Source organism: Peromyscus californicus, unplaced genomic scaffold, assembly GCF_007827085.1.
Source record: "Peromyscus californicus insignis strain IS unplaced genomic scaffold, ASM782708v3 Scaffold_7__1_contigs__length_154581171, whole genome shotgun sequence".
NCBI lineage: Eukaryota > Metazoa > Chordata > Mammalia > Rodentia > Cricetidae > Peromyscus > Peromyscus californicus.
This window is the reverse complement of record NW_026294595.1, coordinates 54,924,400-54,937,918: the sequence shown is the minus strand read 5'-3', so window position 1 is coordinate 54,937,918 and position 13,519 is coordinate 54,924,400. Positions and strand designations below refer to the sequence as shown.

At 41.9% G+C, this 13,519-nt stretch overlaps 1 protein-coding gene across 8 annotated transcripts in view; it reads left to right on the top strand.

Annotated features, from left to right (window-relative positions):
- The window catches only part of Znf385b (zinc finger protein 385B), a 407,065-nt gene that overhangs the window by 292,313 nt on the left and 101,233 nt on the right, over window positions 1-13,519 (top strand). The gene's annotated exons all lie outside the window — the stretch shown is intronic.

Sequence of the window (13,519 nt, the reverse complement as noted above, 5' to 3'; positions counted from 1 at the left end):
CTGAAAAGATGAATAATGACTACCATGATAAAATTCTTTACTTTTGTGGGATTCCTCACTAAAAGCCCGTTATGTCCATCACTCCCCATATTTTCCTGATGAGCTAAGTATTGTGCAGGGGTCAGTAATTCCATGAGAAGGAAGGATACAAAAAGAAGCCAGTAGTGAACCCTGGACTAGAAAATTTGTTTATTGAGTGAGCAAGGGAGAAACATTTGGGGAGTCAAAAAGATATTTCGTGTAAGGAATATTACCTAGCTTGAATACAATCACGTCATTTGCAACCGTATGGATGAAACTTAGTATGTTGGGTGTCTTGGTTAGGGTTTCTATTGCTGCTACAAAGCACCCTGACCAAAAAGCAAGTTAGGGAGGAAAGGATTTATTCGGCTTACACTTCCACAGCACTGTTCATCATTGGAGGAAATCAGGACAGGAACTCAAACAGGGCAGGAACCTGGAGACAGAGGCTGATGCACAGGCCATGGAGAGCTGCTGCTTACTGGCTTGCTCTCCATGGCTTGCTCAGCCTGTTTTCTTAGAGAACCCAGGACAATCAACCCAGGGATGGCCCCACCCACATTGAGCTGGACCCTCCCCCATCAGTCATTAATTACGAAAATGCCTTATAGCCAGTTTCTTATGACAGCATTTTCTCATAACTCTAGTTTGTGTGTCAAGTTGATGTAAGTCTAGCCAGCACAATGAGCTAACTAAATAAGCCAGTCAGAGAGAAAAATGTCACACGTCTTCTATGTGGAATCTTCAACAAAATGCAAAAGTATGAAAACAGAATAGCTAGGAGCTTACCAGAGAAGGGGTGCGGGGAGGGCAGAGGGCAGTGTAGGTCTGAGGGTGCAGACATGAACTTACATAGCAAAGATAAATCTAAAGATTTCACAGACAGCACAAAGGTGACCATAGTTAATGATATCGTTTGGCATACTAGAGATTTTTCTGGGAATAGGTTACACGTGCCCTCATCACACACAAAGGTAATTGTAGGATGATGTTAAACTGCTTGCCTACAGTAATCACCTAATGATGCTGAGCATACTATTCACTATTTATCCTTTTGTTTTATATATATTTTATAATATTGAAAACCTTTTACTACATAGAGAAGAACAGCAAGACAGAGAAAACATTGAAGTCAAGTTAGGAAATAAAAATTGAAATGACTTTGATGTGTATATTCTTTAAATTTAAAAGAAAGAGAGAGAGAGAGGGAGGGAAGGAGGGAAGAAGGAAGGAAGGAAGGAAGGAAGGAAGGAAGGAAGGAAGGAAGGAAGGAAGGAAGGAAGGAAGGAAGGACTTGGGAGATGGCCTGGTTAGTAAAACTGCCTGCCTTGTTAAGGCAGCCTGAGTTCAGTCTGCATAAACTGCTGAAAAAAAAAATACCAGGCATGATAGCTTGTATTTGTTTTGTTTTTGTTTTTGTTTTTGTTTTTTTGTTTTTTTTTTTTTGGTTTTTCGAGACAGGGTTTCTCTGTAGTTTTGCGCCTTTCCTGGAACTCACTTTGTAGACCAGAACTCACAGAGATCCTCCTGCCTCTGCCTCCCGAGTGCTGGGATTAAAGGCGTGCGCCACCACCGCCCGGCTGATAGCTTGTATTTGTAATCCCAGGGTTGGGGAGGCACAGTTGTTAGGACCCCCTGGCCAGTCACCCGAACCTACTTGGTGAGTTCCAGGTCAGTAAGAGACCCTGTCTAAAAAATAAAAAAGGATGAAAGTAAAAATGTAAAACATAAACAGTGACACTTGGAATTACATTCAAGGTTGTCCTCTGAACTTCACACACACATATGCACGTGTACTAACACACACACACACACACACACACACACACACACACACACACACACACACCACACATTTCTGCACACACATGGACACACAGAAAGAAGAAGAAGAAGGAAATCCCATAAAAGAAAAACTAGAACAAAGCCAGTGTGATAGTATAAGAGTAAACAGGACGCTGCACAGGCCAGGGCTATCATTTCTGAGGAATCATTCCCAGTGCAGACAATCCTGGGGTATTCATGCAGGGCCTTATCTGATGCTGTTTTGCATATCACTCCTGGCTCAGGAACTGCTGCCTGACTGAAACAAGTGGAATCAATTGCGAAGATGTCAGAGGTGGCAGAGTTCCAAGAAGTCAAGCCAGGCATTGGCCCCGTCTGCTAAACGCCCACCAAATCCCCTGTGGAGTGTAGGCACCCCTGGGCTACACGATGCTCGGTGTTTGTCATGATGGGGGTGACAGCACATTGCCTCTGGTTGCCGAGCTCCAGTGTTTGGAGGAGTTTGATGTGCTGCTTTACTAGGTTGTTGCTTCTCATGTAATTTTTGCTCTGTTCTGTTTTTGCTACACAAGAAAAAGATGATGGGGTGGACATTTTAGGAGATAAAACTGGGAAGTGCTAAATAAGGAAATGGTGTTGGTTCCAGTCCTCTTTGCAAAATGAAGACACACTCAGCCACCATCCTTCCTTCCCTCTCCTGAGCCTCTCTCAGCCGTTCACCCATATCAACCCTAACATTACCTCATTTCTCACACCCGCTCATCCCATTGCCTGGGATAGTGAGGTCACACACTCCCGTAGCAGGCTTCCCTGGGGATATAGTAATGGTCTTCATGCTGCTTGTGGCGGTGAATGTCATCTGGGAGCCACCTCTTTCATGGTAGAGGATCAGGAGAATCCCCTTTGATGATGGCTGCCATGGTTCTTAACTGGCCACTGGTAGTTTTCCTGAATGCCCTGGAGCTATTATTATAATGGCTGTGAAGAGTCATGTGCACAAGGGGCCAGTGGTTTTTATCAATTATTTTCAAGCTGTGCTTTCTGGGAGCCTATTGCTTTTTCTTTGGTGGTGGTGGTGTGTGGGGGGGGGAAGACACAACAGTTTTTGAATAGCTTTGAAGTGTTTGGTTAATATTTAAACCCAAGAAACCTTTTCCTCTTTATCAAGGTGGGGGTTGAAGGCTCAGGCAGAGCAAATATTAACTGTGTTTCCTTAAATTGAGCAAGCGTGGGGGAGGGTACCTTTTTAAGAGCATCATTTACATATACCACAGCTCCTCTTCCACCCACCCCTTTTTAGTTCTTAGATGTAAATAGCCTAAATATTGAATTCAGGAACCGAAATTCTTTCTCGCCAGGGCATGAACCATTTTGTGTCCTGGAGCTAGAATTTACAGCAGCAGCTGGTACACTGACCTCATAGGTGGCTATATCCACCAGCCCCTTTTCCTGCTGGCCCTTTGTGCCAGGCTGGCCCAAAGAGAGCCAGAGGCCAGAAGAGCCTGCTGCTTTGATCTGCTCCAGCGGAAGGCCAGTTGCCATTGCTTGGGAAACTGTCTTTTCAGATCGTGAGTTCATTGCACTTTTGATGGTGTTTCTCTACAAACCCACCAACCCAAGTGTGAGTGTCCCCAACCGACCGCAGTGCTGTTTGAATTCATTATATTGATCCAAGCCATGTGGTTCAAAGCCTGGTTTTAATGGACTCTGTTGCTCTCTCCTTTTCCCAGTGGGGAAATGGAAAAACTCATTCAAAATGAGCTGCTGCAATCCTTCTTCTGCCCTTCTTTAAACTGGGGAGAAATGCCAGTCCTTGGCCACATCAGCTCCTCTCTCATCAGATAGATTTCTTTCTTCCATTATTCAGAGTGACAAAACATTGACATTAAAAATCTTCCTTGAAAAAAAATGACTATTTTTTTTTTCTGTTGAAAATCCAAGTTAGAAGGCAGAACAGACCAATACAAGCTTACATGACTGAGGATAGTGATGCCTGCTGGAGTGGTGCACATTTGTTACCTCAGTTCTTGAGAGGAGGAGGCAAGAAAGAACAAGAGACTGATTATCTCAGTAGCACGGTGAGTTCTAACATTCAGGGCCAGCCTGGGCTACAAGAGACCCTATCTCAAGCCTTCTCCAACAACCCAAGAAATAAGATAATGAAAATAACATGTAATCCATACACAACTTAGGTTGCGCCAACTTCAAAATGGTGACACTGGGCAATGGGCTCTTTATTCACCAGTCAAGTGCCGTGGTGAAATCTTATTTTACTCAAATCAAATCTAAACTATATTTATCTCTAATATTATATGAGATAGAACTTCTCTAGGAATATTTGATCACTTGAGAAACAGTGTTGTCTTTCCTAGGAAAGTCTGTATTTTTAGGGCACTTCCTAAAATAAGCCATCGCTCTATGGTGCTATTAGTTTTCTATCGTGTTGTGTGTGGGGACAGCAAACTGTTGTTGTGTTTGTCACATTAAGTTTTCAGACTGCATGGAAGTCTGGATGCCAAGGCGAGGAGTCACAGAACTGACATAGCTTAGGACCATCTCCCTGAGTCTTTTAGCCAGAAAAATGTCACCAGGCTCCTGTGACCTCTCAGGCCATGCCTGTCCTCAGACAATTTTAGTAAATCCATGTCTGGAGATCATTCTGGCTTCTCTAAACACTTGGTAATTCAGGAACCAGCGCATGACATTCCCTTTTGATAAGTCAGGTGTATTAAAACGCTGCTTTCAAACCTCGAGAAGGCATCTGTTAGAGGCCTGTTTTTCCTTCTTTGAGTCTTCTGTCTTGCACAATTGTGCTTCCTACTATTGGGGAACAAGTTGAGGGACTATAGTAAAGCTGAAATATTTCAAATTCACTTTTGACTATCTCAACTTAAATTTGTGAAATGCTCCTGTGTTTTTTTTTTCCTCAAAAAGATTGCAACTGCAGCAAACATGTCACACGCCTCCCTAAACCACTAATGTGCACTGCATAGTTAATAAACCTCGTTCATTCTTTCAACACTTAAATATAAGAAATTCAGTGTGTGGGCCAGAGAGTCAGAGAGAAATCAATAGCTACCTGGCTGTCTGGACTCCACCGCCACAGCGTGTGAAAAGCCATCTTCCTGATGAATTCATCACTTTATATAAAAGCTGTGCATTATGACTAAACTGAAGGACATCATGGCTTACAATCCATCATGACAAGGCTTCACTGTTGTTTTCTCATGCAGAACCTCATTACTGCTTGCACACCAGAGCATGGGATTCCCAAGGATTTCCTTATAAATGCAGCATTTCCCCAGGCTCCTGCAGTGGCAGATGCTGAGGAATCTCTCTGCAGGCTGAGGGACATGGGGAACGTTTGCTGCCCCCAAATCCAGAAGCCAACAGTTAAAATTGTATAGAGTCAGCAGGCTAAAGAGGTGGGTCAGTGGCAAAGAGCATATACTGCTCTTCCAGGGGACCTGGGTTCCCCCACACTTACATGGATGCTCACAATTGTCTATGAACTCCAATTCCAGGGACTCTCTTTTCTTCTGCCCTCCATGGGCACCAGGCACACATACAGTACATACACTTACATGCATTCAAGCAAAATATTCCTACACATTAAATTAAAATAATGAATCTTTTTCTTAAATTGTATAGTCTCAGACTTCTAGATATACACTAGCCTCTTGGACAGTCTTCTGTCTGTTTCCTAAGGAAATGCCAACATCATGGAATGCCCATTAACTGACAAGTCACTTAGAGCACAATCAAGCTGGCCATGCAAAAAGAAACACAGAATTCACTTAACACACTATAATAACCTGACAGTATTCAGAAATGTCCTTTTTTTTTTTTTTTTTTTTTTTTTTTTTTTTTTTTTTTTTTTTTTTTTTGTCTTTCGAGACAGGGTTTCTCTGTGTAGCTTTGCGCCTTTCCTGGAACTCACTTGGTAGTCCAGGCTGGCCTCGAACTCACAGAGATCCGCCTGGCTCTGCCTCCCGAGTGCTGGGATTAAAGGCATGCGCCACCACCGCCCGGCAGAAATGTCCTTTTTATTGGGGAGTTTTCCTCTTATTTGGAAAGGTTCTCTTTTTTTTTTTTTTTTTCAGAGCTGAGGACCAAACCCAGGGCCTTGCACTTGCTGGGCAAGCGCTCTACCACTGAGCTAAATCCCCAACCAAGGGAAGGTTTTCTTAACAGACTGATCCTGTTTTTAAAAACAGCTGGTAATGTACACAGAAAGGCACCCTGGAAGCTCTTTTCCTTACCATTGTTGTTTCTATTACTCTATTGTATACAGTTTGGTATCATGTGTTCTCACTACCAGAGTCCATTGTTATGAATGTTTTGTTGTATAAGATCCTAAAATTATTTTATTCTTTCTCTAGTTGATGTGTTAATTGACTATTTTCCAGTTGGAACTACTGTTGCTATGATTATTCTATAATACATACATACTACTTCTGTCAGGCATCTCTCTGGAAGCAGAACTGCTGAGTCATAGGATATGGTGTACTATGCTTATGGGAACATTGTCAAATAGGTTTTTCCAAGTAGTTGTAACAATTTATGCTTCATTATGACTCTACCTTCTTCCTCAAAGCTTAGTCTCTCTTCATTGTAGATGTAATCTCATGACTATGTAGTAGCATCTTCTTTTGGTTATAAATCTCACATCCCTAATGTCTAGTGTACCACATTTTATAGAACTAGCCATTTTAATAACTACTTTTATGAAATGGCTCTTTGGTTTTTTCCTCATTTTTCTTGTTCTAATGTCTTATTGTCTTTCTATAGACAGGGACATGAATATATACCATCGATACTATATCATGTGTGCGTGCCCCTGTGTATGTGTGTGTGTGTGTGTGTGTGTGTGTGTGTGTGTGTGTGTGTGTGTGTGTGCGCACTAGTTCTCTCCCATTCTGTAGGTTGTCTTTTCAGTTCCTTGCAGGTGTCTTTTTGTTTGGTTTTTGTTTTGTTTGGTTTTGCTGTATCCTTGTTCTTAGTAGAATATGTTCTTTAATCTTTTCCTTTTGTTATCAACACCTTCAACTTCCTGTTTAAGAAACATTTGTTTATTGCAAGGTCATAAAGATGTTCTAGTTTTTCTCTTCATTGTTCTGCCTGTAATCCACAAACCCTAAGAATACCTTGAGGGTCTACACTGTTTCACTTAAATATATTTTTTTCACTTAAATAAATGTTTCACTTAAATATATTAAAAATATTCTTCTATGTGCTTAAGTGGTCCACCCTATTCTCCTATATTCACCTTCTAGAACACTAGCCATTCCTCAAGATTGATCTTAGGCATCAACTCATCTAGGGACATGTTGATGAAACCAACTTACAACCAGATACAATTCCTTTCTCCCTTGAACCTCCTAAACAGTGTGTTGATAACACACGCTATTCCCTCCACAAGTATTGACTTTTAAGAGAAATATTGATGGACTTAACTACTTGTGTTTTCCCATCGTGTGACATGGTATCTGGGGCATAGGATTAATTGGTGACCACAGTTATTATAGCTTACACAACACTGGCTGTGTCTCAGGCACACTGTTCAGCACCTTCCAAAGAAGGATCCCAGGACTTTGCTTACCCATGAGGAGCAACTGCTCTCCTGTTTGAACTGTATCCTCATCCCTGATGGTGGAACTTTTTCACATAACAGCTTTTGATTTATGTAGTAATGGTCTAGACTTTTGAGTCAGAGGAACAGGAGTTTGAATCCAGGCCATAGCCCCTACTAAGTGATCTTAATTGCTCTAAATCTTACCATTCTCTTCTGTAAAATGGAGATAATACAAACGTGATGGGTTTACATCATAATTTAATAAAACAAAGGATGCAGATCACCTTACATAGTACCTAGGATGTAGTAGAATCTCAGTAAATGCTTGTACTTGTTATTAGTATTTCCTATTCTCTCTTAAAAGTAAAATAAATCCTGACGTGGTTTATAAGCCCATCAGTACCGTTCCTTGCCAGTCCCTTATAACTATTGATTGAAATAATACAGCTCCTTGGGAAAGATTATTTTTAAATCAATGTATTCTAGAACTAGATCTCATAGAACAATTAGAAAACCTTACACACACATTTTAGTTACCACAGATTCAGACATTATATTAATGTCAAGAGTTTTAGCTAATCCCCAGCAGCAAACATTTTCTGTTTTCAGATTGAATGTTTTAGATATCTTGGTGTGAGGTTAAAATCCTCTTCCTTATAGCTGAGGAATTTACCTAGATAGTGAGAGAGTCTTCAGCAATAACCCAGTAATGAAAATCAGGAGCCAGAAGTCAAATTGCCTGGATTTGGATTTGAATTCTTGCACCTGTGTATATAAACTGTATGAAGTTGAACTCACTCTGTGCCTCAGTTTCCCATCTCTGAAATCAGGCTAATAATAATATCTTATTTGTTTATTGGACTGTTGTGAGGATCAAATGACTATAAGTATAAATATATGTGAGTGTATATGAATATACATTGATATGCATAGCTATTTACCCATATGTGAATATTAATGTCTGTGCTATGTGAATGTGATTGGATAGTACTTGGTCCATGGTCCCACGCTACCATTCTAAAAAGCACTTTGGAAACAAAGCTTTATCAGTCTCAGCCTTCGATCACATGGCTGCCTCCTAGCGGCCATGCTTGGTCAGTAGACCTCTTGGTCTTTTCTGTTTTCCTGACACAATGGCCTGGGAGAAGACCGGGGAATGCTCTATTGTTATTGGTTGTGCTGGTCAAAGGGAGAGACCTACAGTGTGAGGGGCCACAAAGCTGGGAAAGCAATGAAAAGGAAAAACTGAGCTGCCACTCATTTTAATTTCTTTAGAGAAGTCATTAGGAGTTCCATATTTGGCATGTATGGCATGATAAGTTTTCTATTTCAGTACCCACAGGAAGGGTCGTACCTGGCCATGGCATAGGGAGCAAGTCTTGCATGGTTAAGAACAGACTTCATCTCACTCTGTAAATGTTTCTTCATTCGGGTTGTCTTGTCTGGCTCTCATGTCTAAGAGTTAGATGCTTTGTTTGTTTCTGTTATGGCACAAAGATGAGGCACCAGGAAGCCTTGGGATTATAACCTAAAAGGGCCTTCAAGATCACATTTCTAAAGGTCAGAGACTAAGGCAATAATTCCAAGTGTCACTTGGCCCTCAAATGAGCTTTCATTGTGATGGATTATGACATAATCCATTGACATGATAAGGTACCTATAATGTTACAGAGGCAGTTGGCTGAAATAATAGGATTTTTTTTTTTTATGATCACAGTGGTGAGTCTTTCATGTATTACTGGCTTCATAGGATAGATAAATATAACTTCTATTTGTTGGGACTCAGAAAACTGTAACTGTGCCCCCAGAGTAGGGTACCTTGCCATGCCGAGCATGGTGAATTAACAACAATTGGAAGTTCTCAGAACATGGAATTAAGATCTCTCTGACCTTGTCTCTCCTCCTTCTCCTTCCCTCTCCCACTCACTTCCTCTTCACCCTTTACATTCCCTTCTCTAAGGAAGTGTCTCCCCTCTCCCCCAAAAAAGAATTCACCAGAACCAGAGGAATGTGTGTATGTGTGTCATTTTAACAGGAGGTTTGATAAATACATATGATATAAAAAGCCTCATCAAATAAGGGGAAACTCTATTTTGACTTTAATCGTTTCTGTGAGACTCAGCACTTTGTACACTGGCCTAAAAGGGTTAGTGTCCTAGATTGCATTGCATTGCTGTGATAAAATACTGACCAATCAGCTGGGGGACAGGAAGGGTTTATTTCATCTTACAGGCTACAGTCCACCGTCAAGATCATTGAGGCAGGGACCTGGAGGCAGGAACCTGGAGGCAGGAACTGTAGCAGAGACTCTAGGGGAGCCCTGAGTACTGGCTGGCTTCTATGGCTTGTTCAACCCAGGACCACCTGCCCAGAGATGGCACCGCCCACAGTGGGATGGGCCCTCCCACATCAGTCATCAATCAAGTAAAAGCCCCAGAGACAGGCCTACAGGCCAATGTGATGGAGGCAGTTCCTTAATTAAAGTTCCCTCTTCTGAAGTGACTCTAGTTTGTGTCAGGTTGACAAAGCCTAACCATTACAATTAGTAATTAAAAACAAACAAACAAAACCCAACCAATCTGTCTGTTGGAGCGAGGGCTCATTGGATAAGAGTGTGTGCTGAGTTTGGGTCCCAACACCTATTGAAAAGTCCCTCAAGGTACAGTGTGTTTGTAACCCCAATGTTGGAAGCCTTTGGGTGGCAGGGCACAGAGACAGGAGGATGGCTGGAGCTTGTTGGCTGCCCAAGCGTAGATAGCGTCAGGTTCAGTGAAAGATCCTACCTCAAAAAGCAGTGAGTCAGAAAGTGACAGACTAGGATACCTGTCCTCCTCCTCTGGCCTCTGTGTACAACCCACCCACACTCAAGTGCACATTTATCAGATTTATTACACACACATACACTTTAGGGTCATATATATTGCTGAGTGATTGCAGAAAACCCAAAGGTGGTGACACTCTCACCAGTGGACCATGTCCACTTTGCCCTGGGTGTGTACCCGTGCACCTGTGTTTAAACCTGAGCTGAAGCACTCTTTTTAATCTTAATTAATAAACTGCACTTTACTTAATAACCGCCTCCATTTCTCCTTAACCCCCAAGTTTGCTTTTTAAAAAAGTTAAATGTTGTTCCTGTCTCCTGAGAATAGCAATGCAAAGGTGGGACACTTTTGCACAGACATGGTCATTATTTCATTGTTAACCTTTTTTCCTTTTCTTTTTCTTTTTCTTTTTTTTTTAATCTCAGCAAGTCTTTGACTCTTAGAGAAACTGAACATTCTCTTGTAGGGCACAATGCCTTTTAGCCAAATTTCTGCTCACAACTCTCACTGACTTTCAGGCACCCAAAGGTGACAGGAAAGGCTTGCAAGCAGAAGTAGCAAAATCTGGAGTAAAATGACAGAGAATCAAAGAGTGAATAACTTTCGAATGGTTTTGTGCTTTGTCTTTCATTTCAATCTGCAAAAGCTTCTGCAGACAAGTCAGGCTTGGCGAAGCCGCGCTTAACAACAGAAAACAGCAAGAGTGAGGTGAAGGGATTGATGGGAGTGTGGTTTGTTCCGAAGACCCATCAGTACTTTAAAACAATCTGTGTTTAACATGGCAAATTGTGTATCATTAAAATGCTAATGAGATGGTAAACAGCTGCTAAGTTTTTATGCTAATGAATGGTGGAAGCTAAGTAGTTCTCCAGCCTCCTGTCTATTAGCATAGAGATGTGATTGGGTAAGGAGGATTGCGGAACAGTCTGACCTTCCTTGATGGAGCAGTCTGTTTGTGAGATTCCCCACTGCATGCCGTTTGATTTGAGTTTGTTAGTACAGAGTGACTCTCACCAGGCCTTGGGGGCCTCTGTATTACACACTGTTACCACAGCCACCATGGAGGCCTTAGAGATGGAGCTTGGCTCCCCTTTCAGAGACCAACAACCACAAAACAGTTGTGTTTGTTCAGTAGGCGACTTAGATTAATACTACCTACTTATCCTTTGTGCTTTAGGGTTCTAATAATTATGGTGATAAATTGCTAAAGGCCATTTTCTCCAGCTTTCAATTTAGCTACGATGTTAAAACAAGTCCTTTCAGATATGCCTCTGCGACATTTGATGCAATGATGTAATACATCATCTTGGATCTTCAGGCTTGAGGTTAGCAATGGAGATAGCATTACCTGATTAGGAGAATAATCTGTAATTAAGTGCCAGTGGTATATACATACCAGTCCAAACCAGATTACTTAATTGAGCATCAGGAAAACAAATCACTGTTCCGTCTATACTCTTGACTAACTCTCTGTACTGAGTCCTCATATGTATTTCCTAATGGCTCTGACTGATCTGAATGACTATTACAGATAATACTTCAGGTGCCCTTTTTTTCTCTTATTTCTTTTCCTTTTTTAATATATTTTTTTTTAAAAGATCAGTGTAAATGAGCTATGACACTCTACTCAACACTCTTGCCAATACTATCCACAACTGACTGGCAACATGCCACCAGTTTCTTTGGAAACTCATTACCAAACAGTTTATCACTGAGGCAGGAACTTCAGTGATTTGGGGACACTGTAAGAGGCTGGTGGACACTTTAATAGTTGGGGCATTTTCTCACACTCCTCATTTCTCCCTCAAGCAAGTGAGGGATTCTAGGCATGAAATTATTGTGTGATCCATGCTGGACAGGCCAGGGAGAACTGAGGCCTCATGTTGCTGCCCAGCCCCCTTCAGAATGCCCCCACAGGACAACTAATCCAAATGCCCATGATCTGATAAATGAATATGCAAAATGTGGGACATTCCCACAGTAGGACAGCAGCATTCAGCCTTGAAAAGGCACAGTACCCTGATGCGTGCTACAGTACGAGTAATCCTTGAAAGCATTAATCTCAAACAAACGAAGGCAGTCACAAAAGACATGTAAGGTTTTATTTAAATGGCATGTTCTGGACAGCTAAATCTATATATATAGAAAATTGATTGGTAGTTGTCAGAAGCTAGGGATGCTGGGTGAAATGGGAAAGGGACTGCTGCTACGTGAAAATGTTCTGCATGTGAAGATGATGTTCATTTACCACTCTGAATATGCAAAAAAAACTATTCAATTTACAGTGTAAGTGGGTGAATCATCTGATATGTGATTAGTATACATACATACATACATACATACATACATACATACATGGACTGTGTACATAGTAGCTCGGTTGATAAAGTATTTGCCATGCAACCATGAGGACTTGAGTCTGATCCCCAGCACCCACATGAAAGGCAGCCAAGGTGGTACACTCTGGGAGATAACTTTTGCCATCTCAGCTGGGGAGGCAGAGACAGAGCTGGGGATCTCTTGGGCCACTGGCTGCCAGCCTGCCAGATCTGCAAAGCCCCAGTAAAACACCCTGACTCAGAAAACAAGATGATGGGTTCCTGAGAAATGACACTTGATGCTGACTTCTGGTCTCTACATACGTGGGTACATGTGTGCATAGATACCTGCACAAGCAGGCATGCACACACACGCAAAGCATGCCAGAGCCTGTCTCCCAGAGAGCCAACCAGGCCAGCAAATGTATCTATACTCTAGACTGCTAATCACCAGGAAGAATGCCAACATCATTCTAAATCACCGAGTCCTGAAATAAACCAGATACCGAAGGAGGGAATAGCTAATACAACTATTCAAGGGGCAGGTGCCCAAAGAACACAAGTTCATTAGGTATAAAAAGTAAGACAAAATGATGAGTTCCTGTCCCCAAACTCCATGTCTGCAGCCAGACCATAACCCACCTTCTTGTGTTCTCTAGCCATCCCATGTCTAGACTTCCTCTTTCCCCTAGAGCAAGCAAGGAAAATTGTGTGATCATTTTCAAGACAACGAATTGAGTCATAACTATAGCCAATAACTGCCAAAGTCCAAGGTTTCCTTCCTCATAAAACCCCAGTAATTATCTCTGATTTGCATAAAAACTTGCTGCTGGCTGTTTACTCCCAATAGTAAAGAGCATCTTGAGAGGCCCTCCCTTTATTCTCTAGCAGTTTGTGGGGTCTCAAAGATGCCAGGAGGGTTGGACGCCAGGACATTCGCATTATGCCATACCTGCTGGTGGAACCTGGGAACAGTGTGTCACCTGACCCTGAGAAGC